This window comes from Fukomys damarensis, unplaced genomic scaffold (assembly GCF_012274545.1).
Source record: "Fukomys damarensis isolate Sample0158 unplaced genomic scaffold, DMR_v1.0_HiC HiC_scaffold_24, whole genome shotgun sequence".
In the NCBI taxonomy this organism is placed as follows: domain Eukaryota; kingdom Metazoa; phylum Chordata; class Mammalia; order Rodentia; family Bathyergidae; genus Fukomys; species Fukomys damarensis.
This window is the reverse complement of record NW_022900936.1, coordinates 43,889,074-43,902,345: the sequence shown is the minus strand read 5'-3', so window position 1 is coordinate 43,902,345 and position 13,272 is coordinate 43,889,074. Positions and strand designations below refer to the sequence as shown.

The following is a 13,272-nucleotide window of genomic DNA, read 5'->3' as shown; positions in this document are numbered from 1 at the left end:
TAGATTCATTCATAGGAAAATGGATACATATTGAAGATATACTCCTAAGTGAAATAAATAAGTCCCACATGTGTAAATACCAAATAGTTTCCCTGGTGTGAATATTCTGCAACAATGCATAAGATTCTAATAAGATTACTGACATTTAGAAATGGGAGGAAAGGAGCTAAAGGTGTAGGGAAGGTGTGATACGTAGGGGAAGAACAAAAAGGGAAAAGAAAAAAATGTGAGAGAATGAAAAGATGAAAATAAAGTGTTTGTAGATGGGGAGGGGAGGAGGGGGTGAAGGGAGGGCAGAGGTAAGGGGAAAAAAATGAGAATCAAGACTTGCCACGTAAAGGTACATGATCCCAACAATGAATGTAACTGTACTGTATCCCTAAATGTACCAATAAACTCAATTAAAAAAAAAAAGAATTTAGATAACACACATCCAGACACATGGCCTTGAAAATGTGCTGACAGTTTGCTCAGGCTAAGAGCAAAATATACAGCATCTTTATGAAGAATGTATGCTGGTCCTCAGCTGATATGGAGGCAGATAGAGCTTGATACTCTGACCAGATGGGTTGTGCTGTGTGGGAAGCCCTCACAACATCCACTGCTTAAAGGGCACTGCCTTTATTACCCTGCTGTTGGGCTAAATAATGTCTTGAATATTGATGACCTTCTCTAGAGCTGGCAGAAAACTACTGGTATAGTGAAGGACATTTTTTTTTTTTTGGCATTATGATACACACCAATTGAGTCTATATCAGGTTTTCAGTCCTATGCTTAGGGACAAAAGAACCTTTCAACAAAATGAAATTACAAATGCAACTTAACAGTAAATGGCAATTTACAGATTTTCTGTGAGTGTGTTAAGTTAAACACTTTCATATATGTTGGTGAGATTGCTTCTTCCTATGTTTCTCTGATACTTTGCACCTCTCTGGAGGCAGAACTAAATCTTACCAGCATCAAACTGAAAAGTTAAGTTCTTCACTTTAACTGTTTCTAGGTATGAAAGTTACCTTCTAATTACCAATAGAAGTGTTATGCTCTTAGAAAAGGGCCTTCACAGAGAAGAAAATACCAGTTTTCTATAATTATTCTAGATACAAAGTTAGGTTGTTACATTGAAACCAAATTAAGAGCAAACATTAATTTTATGGAAGTATTTCAGTTGTTAACGGAAGAACAAATAATAGAGTTATATCACCATTTTGCAAACATTTAGAAAATTAATAGATTTATGCAATGAACATCAAAGACAAGTCACATTATAAACACAGAGAAAAAACCTCTGTGTTGCTAAACCTCTAAGGTCTTTTGCTAAAAAAGTAAATCTAAAGCTGCTTATACTTTTCCATTTAAAAATAATGTATTGGAAAATACGTAGAGCAGAGGAATATAATTAAATAATACCTTATGATATAATCAGTAAAATTCAAATTGCAAAAGCTATGTAGAAAAATAATCTATTCTTTTTAACAAATAAATTGGAAGAAAAATAATGAATAGTAGAACTCAGTTTAAAATGGATTCATATTGTGACAGAAGACTTTTTCTTTATTCTGATATAAACAAAAATTAAAGAATTATAAAAACTTCTATTATAACATGAGGGATATTTGAATATTGACTACAATATCTAATGACTTTAGCAATTGTTGTTAGTTTTTACCTGTGACAGAATGATGGTTATAGTTTTTTTTAAATGCTTTTATATGAGAACATTTGTTATCAAATTTTTGGTCCTATAACATCTTATGATATTAAAAGTTACTGGGGACTTCAGAGTTATTTAAACAAATATACTTATTAATATATATTAGAAATTTAGAACTCAAAAATTAAAACAAAATATTTATTATTTCATTTTAAATAACAATAATATAACTGCATACCTATTATAAAAGCTATACTTTTAAAAACAAAACACGGTGATAAGTGTGGCATTATTTTATGTCTGCAAATATTTAAGATAACTTTCTTAATAGAAGACGGATGGAGTGTTATGTTTATTTTTGCATTCAATCTTTTTTAATATGTAATGAGCCCTCTGGGAAATTTTACTGTCTATTCATGAAAGGAGGGAGAGCAAAAGGGCAACTACTGTGTTAGACTTATTATAAAAATGAGCCCCATGAAAGGATCTTACAGATCACTGGCAGCCTATGCCATAAGAACCATTATTTTGAAATATATGTAAAATGAAAGAAATATATTTAAAATGAAAGACAGTGATTTTTGGTATTAACTTCACTGTAACTTAGGTTTAGAGACAAGGGATTGAGTGTGTTTTCTACACAATATTTTCCTTAATCTGATTATGGTTCAAACTGGATGAGACATTCAAAGCGTTCATTATAAACTAATCTCTGATGTTTGAATTTTCCATAACAACAAAAAGAAAGAAAGTTGGGCTGAGGATTTAGCTTAGCGGTTCTGTGACCTGCCTCACAAGCGTAAGGTCCCAAGTTTCATCCCTAGTACAAAAAAAAAAAAAAAAAAAAAAAAAAAAAAAAAAAGAAAAGAAAGAAAGAAAGGAAGTTAACTTTAAAAATATGGTAAATATCAAATGTTTTGTGAATTGGAGAAATATTTGACTGTAACACAATGATTATTACAGTATTGAAAACATTGGGCAGAAAAGTAGCAATTTTTATCTGCTAGCATTGTCTTCAGGGAAACATGAATAAAAACATTATGGGTAAAATTATGTTACTGTAGTATTTGTACTTGTGAAAAGATATATGTTTTAATCCTTTAATTGAAATTGATTAATTTTTCCATGTTAGCATTAATAATTATGAAGTAAATATAAGTTTTAAAAGTTTAATGAAATAGATTTAAGAGATAGTTTGTAGATTTAAATTGTTTGGACTATGTGGTTCTTTTTTTTTTCAGCTTTAATTGAGTTTATTGGTACATTTTAGGGATACAGTACAGTTACATTCATTGTTGGGATCTTGTACCTCTACATGACAAGTCTTGGACTGTGTGGTTCTTAATAAACAGTTAACTTTTGGCAAGAAAAAATATTCACACAAAAAATACCATTTCTAAATGTTTTTTGCAGGTGAGTTCTGATAAGTTTTCAATGAACAGATCATATGATCTTGTGAAAAACCTTTTGAAGTGTGAAGGAATACTATAAGGAGTCTTCAATTATTTTACTAGGAAAAAGGATATTACAGTATAAACTTGGAACCTACACCAGATGAGGGCAGAAGAAGCAAAAGAAAAGTATTTATCCATTACCCTTCTGAATACAGATACAAAAAATACTGAACTAAAAATTAGCAAACTAAATCTAGGAGTGCACAAAAGGTTTATCCCTGGAACTCAAATAGATTTAAAATTACAAAAATATTAGAAAATCATTCTACATTTAAATAATATTGTATTTGAAAATATACAGCAGAAGAACATATCTACATGATATTTCAATAGGTGTGGGAGAAAATACTACGATAAATTTCTTAGATTAAAGGGCAATTTCTGAAATTAACATAATTCAAAATTTTAAAATGTGAGATTGAATACAACTAGCCACCATATAAAGTATTTGATATATTATTTCTCTGTGAAAAATCATATTTGAGGTCTTCAGTAGTACAATAAATAAGTAAAGCAAGCATAAATATTGAGAAAGAAGAAATAAAACCTTTATTATATTCAAATTGACTTGTCTATACAAAGACATAATATCTATATATGAGAGTTATTTAGGTAACTAGATTTATATTTAATATCCCCAAATAATTAAAAGGATCATACCACAGTGATATATGCTCACTCATGTTTATAGTGGCACAATTTGTAATAGCCAAAACTTGGAAACAACCCAATTACCCATCAACTGGAGAATGGATAAAGATGTTTTGTTTTGTTTTTAATGGAGTACTACTAGCTATAAAGAATGAGAAACTAGAGACATTTATAGCTAAGTGGATGCATGAGGACATACTCTTAAGTGGAATTAATAGGACACACATGTAAATACCAAATAGTTTCTCTAGTGTGAGAAACTAAAAGTGTAAATGAGGATAAAAATGTATAATTGATATTGTATAATAGGAAAAAAGGTCTAAAGGTGTAAGAAGACATGGGAGGGGTAGGGGAAAGGTTAGAGGGGAAAAATATGTGTAAAATTAAAAAATGGAAACAAAGTCTTTGTAAATAGGGAAGGGTGGAGGGGGTGAAGGGAGGCTGAGGGAATGGGGAAAAACATAAGAACCTAAGATACATCTTATAAAGGTACAAGATCCCAATGATGAATGTAATTGTACTGTATTCCTAAAATGTACCAATAAAAAAATTTAAAAACCTGTTGCATTTCTATACACTAGGTATGAATATTTACAATAGCGACAACTTAAAAGCTTAGAGATGAACACAATAAAATTTATAAGATTCATATAGAGACACTATAGAAAGACTTTATATATACTGTTTCTATATAAAGAAACACCTTACCCGACACCAGTGATGAAGACATAAGTAAAATGAACCATATATCAATTAGATAAATAGATTGATACCTATTTAATATTGTCAGAATGTTGCTCTCTAATTATCTAGTCCTTTAATATAACTCCAATTAAATTACAAGATTTTACTATGTAACATGACAAGGCTATTATAAAAATGATATGGAATAATAAATGGCCAATACATCTTTCACCAAAAAAGTAGGAAGCGAAGAATAGCCAGATACCAATATTTATTGTAGAGCTGTAGCAATTAAGGCAGTGGAATACTCTTGCAGAAATAGACAAATTAACTAGTGGAACAGTACACAGGGCTCATAAGCATACAAATATGAACTTTCGTGAATGACACAATTGAGAAATGGACCATACAATAAAAAGTGGACATTGAAAAACCAGTTATACAGATTGGAAGAAAAAAACAATCTTAGATCCTTATGTCACACACACACACACACACACACACACACACACACTCCAAATCCAAGTAAATTAATGAATTAAATATAAAGGGAACAACCTGAATCTCTTGGGTGGAAGTATAGGTGAAGGATTTTCTAAAGAATGCAAGCATATCTTAGCCATAAAAGACTGATAAATTGATTGTATTAAAATTAAAATATTTATTAAAAGACTCCAAAGAAAAACCGAAAAGCTAAAAGTATTTTGGCCAATGAGCAAGAAAGAATGATGATGATTCAGGAAGAGGAGTGGAATTTTGAAGAGACAATTGAGTCTGAATGTAGGATAAGGTTCAGCTGTTGAGAGAAGAGAATGAGATGCACTTTCTGAGACTCCTAGGATGTAAATTTGACAACTTGAGAGAAGCTAATCAGAATCCACTGATGAGACTTATTACAGAGCTAGAGGAGAAATTCTACAGAGACTTGAGTTTTGGGAGAGAGAGAACATTAATAAATTGAAGGAGAGTGAAGCCAAGGTTTCTGAACACCTTTGCAGTCTCCAAGAGCTCACAACAGAGCTGGAGAAGAAGTGTGAGCATCTGGCTGTAGCCTTGCTCCAGAATGCAAGACACTGGTAGAAATTGGTCACTATTTTGGTCACTAGTGCCTTCTCATATCACAGACCTGAATTTATATCAAGTAAAATAATGACCAAAATGCTAAGATTGCACAAAAAAATATATAACTTTGGATCTTAAAACAGCTCATCCCTGCCCAGCCTTATCTGAAGACCTGAGAACTGTGACGTATGCAAACATCCAGCAGGATATGCCTGGAAACCCATGGAGGTTTGACTTCAGTGCTTCAGTGTTGGGCGCAGAAAGCTTCAGCTCAGGAAAGCATTACTGAGAAGTAGTTGTGGACAAGGCAACACAGGGGCAGCTGGGTGTGTATAGAGGACTATTCTGCAGACCAGGACAATGTGCCTGAAGCATCTCCAGAAAAATTCTTACCCATAGGATCCATGATGGGTCCTGATTATAACTTTTGGGTCTTTCTCCCTTTAAAAAAAGGTCTACTTACAAAAGGAAATGCACATCCATACTATTAAGTGAAATAAATAGGATGCATATGTTTAATTACTGAAGCGTTTCTTTAGTGTGAGAAACTGAAAGTGTAAATAAGGACTAAAAGTTGTAATAGGTAATGCGAAATAGGAAAAGACGTGCAAAGGGGAAAGGGAATTGGCAGAGGTAGGTAGGAGAAAAGAAAGATGGGAATGCAACTAACATGAGAAAAAGAAAAATGGAAATAAAATGGAGATAGGGAGGGATGGAGTTGTTGAAGGGAGGACCAGAGAATGAGGGAAAAATAAGAAGCACGATGGTTTATGTAAAGGTGTAAATTCCAATGATGAATGTCACTACATTGTATACCTTAAATGTACCAATAAAATTAATTAATTACACTTATCATTGGGATTTGTACCTTTACATGATATGTCTTTGTTCCTATTTTTCCCTATACCCCTGCCCTTCCTTCACTCCTGTCTTTTTGCTATAAATGTGCCAGTAAATTTAATGGGGGAAAACCAAACCAAAAGGAAATGCAAAAAGTTGGAGTTTTCTTGAACTACGAATATGGGCACATATCCTTCTACAATGTGTTGGAGAGATACCTGTTTGTAATTTTTCTCTTCCAAGGAGCTCTTAGGCCTCTATTTTCTCATTGCATTCCAAATGGAGACACGGATTCAGACTCTCTTCCCATCTGTCCCCTCATATTCCTTCCTGAAATGTCAGTGTTAGCTCTAAGATCACAAGAGACCAGAAAGTAAGAACAAGACATTATAAAAGAGTTTGTATAAAAGGAATCCAATGTAAGAATTCTATGAGTTGAAATTCCAAGAATAACAATAAGAAAATATCATAAAGAAGAAAATACTGTACAAAGCTGGGAAAATATAACCATTAAAACTGCTCTTGGCATTAGAAATGCAGTTTTCAGATAAAAATACTTAAAATTATTAGTGTTAGTATTTTTAAACATCAAAATTATTGTAAATAGTTTAAGAGCAAATATTTGCTAAAGAAGAATATTTGCAAGTGAGTAGGCATATGGATAAAACTTTTGATATATTAAGAGAACTATGAGTCAGTAAGAAATAAATGAGCACCACAGTGGAAAGATGAACAATAATCATCTATGAGATTCAGTGAAAAATTGCAAAGGACCAACATGAATTTGAGAAGTATTTTCTTTAAATTAATATAAATAAGATACCAAGTTTATAATGTTTCATGTCTATCAGTTAAAATTTTCTTACAAAAGGTTATATTTAATTTCATAAAGATCACAGTGATATAGATGCTTCACTATACTATTGATCAAGAAGAATTTTGATAAAGTTATGGTAACACTTTGCCAACATGGTGTGATCATGCTTGAAAATTTAATATTTGTAATTCTCCTAGAAATGTTTGTTTATTATATAAATGCTTGTGTATGACTTTTATGTACCATCCATCTACCACAGGCACTAGCAATGGAAAATTGGCTAAGTTGATGACTTAATGGAGCTTATTGTATAAGGGAAAAGATAAGCACTAAGCAAATTCATAAAACAGCTACAAAATGAAGTTATTCTATTAATATAGTGTTCACAATGCCATAAAGGTCTAAAAATAAGAATTGGAGTTCTAGACTTCAGAAAAGTTTTCCTTTCAAAAATGATAATTGACTTGAGGAAGGATTAAGGATTAGTTAGGCAAAAAAGATGAATTCTGAGAAGAGAAAACAGACAGCAAAGATCATGTGAGATCTCATAGAATAAAATGTAGCTATGAGATTAGAGATTTGGGCAGCAGAAAGATCATCCAGGGACTGTAAATAATAACAAAATCCATAGTCCCTATTCCAAGGGCAGCCATATAATTTTGTAAAGTGTGTTGTCTGCAGTATGGAGTGCAGATTGGAGGAGATTAAGTGAGATTATAGGATCTACTTGAAGAGATTGATGCAAGTATGTTAGAAATTGCTGATAGTAATCTGATTAGGGAAACAGAAAGTCTGTTTTAGTTTTAGTTTTTAAATAAAAATGTCCAGAAGTCCTTTAAACTGTGTCTATATCATATGTCATTATTTAATTATCCATTGAAATTTGCTTCTGCAAAATACTAAATGATCTGGACAAATATGTAATGATACAAAGCAGAATGGAACACCAAATTTATAGGTTGCACCTTAATTGTATGGTGACAGAAAAGCTAAGGAGAGTTGCAGAAAGAGGATGAGGAAAAGGAGAGAGCAAAAAAGAAAGAAAACGGGGGGGGGAATCTGTGAACCTGTTCCTAGTAACTTTGTTAAGTAGAAGTATAATAAGTGTTATCTCTGGTTAAAGCTATTTATTAATTGTATACATTAGCTGCTTATTGCTTTCAAAGTCAGAAAAAGAAAGAGATATAATTTAGTTCTATTAAAAAATCAAAACCAATAAAATGAACTAAAGATGCTTAATAATCACATGTGATAGATAGTCATGTGTAATTAATTTAGATATTAGTTGGCTGACAAAACAAATGTGCCACTGGGATAATTCAGAGCACTGACAGGAGTGGTTGGGGTAAGAATATTTTTAACACCACCATGATGGCTAATTTTATACATCAAGTTGACTTGGCTAAGAGATGGCTGAATTCTAGCAAAACATTATTTCTTGGTGTGTCTCAGAATATTTCTGGAAGAGATTTTCATATGAATTAGTTGACTAAATAAAGCAGGAGGCTCTCACCAACATGGGTTGGTGTCACTGTTGAGGGCCCCAGTAAAAGCAAAACATGCAGGGAGTGGGAACTTGAAGTAGGACATCCATCATTTCCTGCCCAAAGCCATCTTCATTCCTGGTTTTTAGGTCATTGAACCTGGATATACCACCAACTTTCCTGGTTTTCTAGATTCTGGACAACTGATCATGGAAATGCTCAGGCACTATAATCACATGAGCCAATTCCTGTAATAAACCTCTTCTTATATATCTGTCATTCTCTGGACAGTTATGACTAATGTAATCACCAAAAGCAAAATTTTCCATTAATTTCTTGAAACATTTGTTGATCCATTGAGAGTCATGATTCTTGTGAAGGTGGGCAAATCAAATACAAATGCCTAACTGGGCAGCAGATCAGGATCAAATGGGGCAATCAGATTAACTTGTATGATTTATATATTTTTCATTTCTTTTTTTCTTCATTTCTTTCTCTTGGTTTTATGACTATTGTTAATAAATAATATGATAATATGTCAATATTGCCAAGTAACTAAAGCCACAAATTCTCCAAGCAAACTGCCTAGGTTTGAATTATGTCTCTATTCTTATTAGCTATGTGGCTTAGAGCAAGACATTTAATATCTCTGTGTCTCAGAATCTTCCTCCATGGAGTTGGGATAATAACTTGACCTTCATAATATTTTAACAAGTGTGATATGTTTTGTAATGATGAGGGACATATTCCTAGAGTTTGGGAAATTCTCAGTGTCTCTTCTGTATAGATATAAGCCTGGAAGTTCCATCCTCAGTTTGCTCTGGATCCAGAAAAAGTTGAGGTTTCTGTATAGTCTCAAATGTTTCCTAGGAATGCAGGATCAAGAAGAAAAGTCTGGAGCATTGGAACAAATTGGATCACTGACTTTCCAGTTGTAATACATTTTCATCTTCCAAAACACACTCTGGGAAAGGATGCAGTGTATATAAAACCATTCTTCCTAAGCTGATCATTATTTATAAACAACATGGTCTTACTTATTTCATGATGTATGTTTTATATTAATTGTTCTACTTAAACGGCATTTAAGACAAAACTTCCAATTTAGCATTCTGAAGAGGATTTAAACAAGCTGAAAGCAAAATGTATAGTTCTGTATTCAATTTTGTGACCCTCTTTCATTATATAATGATTGACAATAGTGGATGATCATTTTATCTTCCTTCTAAGGTAAAGTTATCCTACAAGTACCATCAGAAATAAAAAAGAGTAAACATGGTTTCCAGGTATCAGGGCTCATTTGTTCTTCTGAAAACTCCAGGGATTTAGGTCTAAATTGAACTGTATTCAAATATTCAAATTGAACTAAGAATTTGCTTCTGGACCTTGCTAATTCTTTACTTCTTCCTTCTAAGAAGTTAATGCATCTATAATTACCAATTTTTAGAATTCTTACGAATTTCAAAATATGCAGAGTAAAAAAATTATAAACATTCCTTTCAACACATTGTGATGATGAAAGAAATTGTATTCATTACTTCTTGGAGCTCCTGATATTACAACAGCCCAAAATCTCTCAAAGACACACAGCTGTTGAACAAATCTTTAAATGACTGGATGATTCCTTGATAAAAATGGTTAACAGAATTTTCCATCTTGAACATTTTTATATGTGCATGCTCAAAGTCAAAGTGGAAAAGGTATGAGTGGGCTTTGATACTGCTGCCTATTTATCCACAGGAAGACCAACTTAGTAAGAAGTTCAATCGTAGGAGTGCCCTTACTGGAAGCATATCAACTCATTCTACTCTAAATATTATGACATTCCTTTCTCACTTATAAAATTGAAAGAAATTTTCTTGGGAGAAATAAGTGAGTAATTGTCTTGGATCTTTGGAAACAATCATGAATTACACTGAAAGCAGCTGCAGTAATGTAAAACTCTTGGACACTTGAGCAGACATTATTTACTCTGTGTTTCTGTCTGCTTGATGACACATTCAAGATTCAAGTACTTTTTCCACCACAGTGATACCAAAAGATTTCTAAAGCTTTAGAGTCACCAAAAAGTAGATTGAATGATTATATAGTAAGCATTATGGTATGCAATCCACATTCTTCCTGTCAGACCCATGATATTGTCTAGGACACTTTCTGCATCATTGAGACGCAATATCCAACACCTGAAATGTAAGGAAGAGAGTTTTCTTGGCTCAGAGTTTGTAGAAGTTTTAGCAGTCTGTGGTGTCAAAGCATGACAGCATGGTGCAGGGTCATAGCAGAGGAAAATGTGCTCCAGTCATGGAGGATAGGAAGAAAAGAGAGTCCAGGTAGGATCCAGGAAGGGAAATGTAAACTTCTGAGCTATACCCGCAGTGACCCATCTCTTCCAACTAGGCCCCACCTGTAACAGCAAGTCAATTATAATGCTTTCATAATAAAATCATCTTACAAAGGTCCTGCCTCGTGTTCACAGGGGGACAACTAGATATAAGCCACAACATTCTTTCCTTGGCTCCCAGAAGACTTATGCAAATACTTTAATGCAAACTATATTTAGTGCATCTTCATAACAATCCTAATTCCAAATTGTAGAAGTGATGGTTGAATATAGCTGTTGACCTTGGTTAAAGAAAATGACTTCTTCCAAGGTTTAATTTCTTTCTTTGGGGTAATTTGTATCTAATGATTGATTGTTGATGAAGGACCTCATTGCCCTTATTGGGCATTACTTGGAAAGATCTTTCCCAGTTACAAAGCTTCCTGGACTGTGAGATGGACTGCACTGCCATTAAACTTATCCCTATGTCAAATATTGATGCTTTGCTTTCCCCTATAGGAGTTGTTCCCAGGAGCATTCTCTTCTAAAATTTGTCACTGAATCCGTCTCACAGAGAGTCTATTCTCTGATAGATGACATTAATAGAGGTTTTATAGACTATACAGTGAGAGTCTGGAGTTGGTTCTCCCCTAGGCCAACTGATGAGGAGGATTATTGTTTGTGGATAGAGTACTCACAGGCCCCAGCATGTTGTAGTGGTGTATTGTTAAAACTTTTACTAATACCAAACCATGATGGAGTTCTGCTGAAAGAAAGTGCACAAGTATAAGAGTACCTTCAGTGATTAAAGGATTCTGGAGAAACAGTAATTTAGACTGTTGAATCAGGCCCCCATAGGTTGGTACTACTGGGCCATTTAAAATAAGGCATCATACTTTATTTCCATTTTTTCATTTTCTCATATTTTTTCTTTTCCTTTATTTCCTTCCCCCTACCCTTCCAACTTCCCCTACACGTTTAGCCCTTTTATTCCTATTTCACATTATCAATTATACCATCAGAATCTTATGTACAATTATAGTTTTTCACACCAGAGAAACTATTCAGTATTTACACATGTGATATTTATTTCACTTGAGTATATCCTCAATAAACATCCATTTTCCTATGAATGACTCTAATTTTTCATTCTTTATGGCTGAGTAATACTACATTTTATAGAAAAACCAGGGAGGAGGGGGTGATAGGAGGGCAGGGGTAAGGGGAAAAAATGAGAACCAAGATCTGTCATGTAAAGGTACAGGAGCCCACTGATGAATATAACTGTAATGTATACCTAAAATGTACCAATAAACTCAATAAGAATAAAATAAAATAAGGCATCATAATACTGAGACTAATTCATAATTAATTAAATCTGAGTTCTGAAAGCCAGAAAGCCTGGGAATCTAAAAACAGTCTCAATTCTTGCAGCTGGAAAAATAAAGAACTTAGTAGGAGTAGAGGGCTTCCAGAAAAAGCTGACTTCTCATCTGTAGGAAATTGAACATGTCAAGATCATAAACCTCTTAGGAACACATGGAATATTGATTCTTGAGATGGCCATCTTGGTCAATTTATCAAAAGTCCCAAATCCCTAAATTTTGCAATCCTTTTGAGCCTATGTAAGTGGCCCACACATCTATATTAAAGGCTAGTTATTCCCTCTGCTTTGCAAGAAAATATCTAAGGTAAATTTATAATATAACTTTACCAGGGAAATGCTAGAGCTGCTAAAGAAGGAAAAGGACCACAGACTAACGCATCAGTAAGATCTAGTCATATTAGTAGAAGGCAGAAAAGTTTTTATGAGATTTGTTCCTGAGGTGCTTAATCAATGAAGCAGATCATGAAATTGGATAAGTGAGAGTTTATTTGCTGCTCTCCTGAGACAAAGGGTTTAACTTCATGGCAAGGCCCTAGGAGAAAATGTTAACATACTACTAAAGTGCTCTTTGGAAGCTTGAAAAAACCCCAAAGTTTTGCTCTCAATGAAAGAAAACAATTAAAACCACAGTGACAGACAGCTGAAAGAGGGGTCAATACACAGAGAGAAACATGGTAGAGGAGTTACATTACATATGACTAAAAACTTTACCTGGGAGTGTAGATACTGTTTACTCAATGCAACTTTTGTTGCACTGGTGAAAGGAATAGCAATATCACTGAGAAGCTTAATGTCTTTCCCTTGTGGGCCAGGAAAAACAGGAGATGCTGCCATAGAACTGAAAATGGAGCTGAAAGGATTTAGATTCTTCACCATCATAGATGACCTGTGCACATTTACTATAATAAGAGGTGAGACTGGA

The 13,272-nt window shown here is 33.4% G+C and overlaps 1 pseudogene; it reads left to right on the top strand.

Annotated features, from left to right (window-relative positions):
- The first annotated feature begins 5,171 nt into the window (after positions 1-5,171).
- LOC104873124 lies at positions 5,172-6,719 on the top strand (annotated as a pseudogene).
- The last annotated feature ends 6,553 nt before the right edge of the window (positions 6,720-13,272 follow it).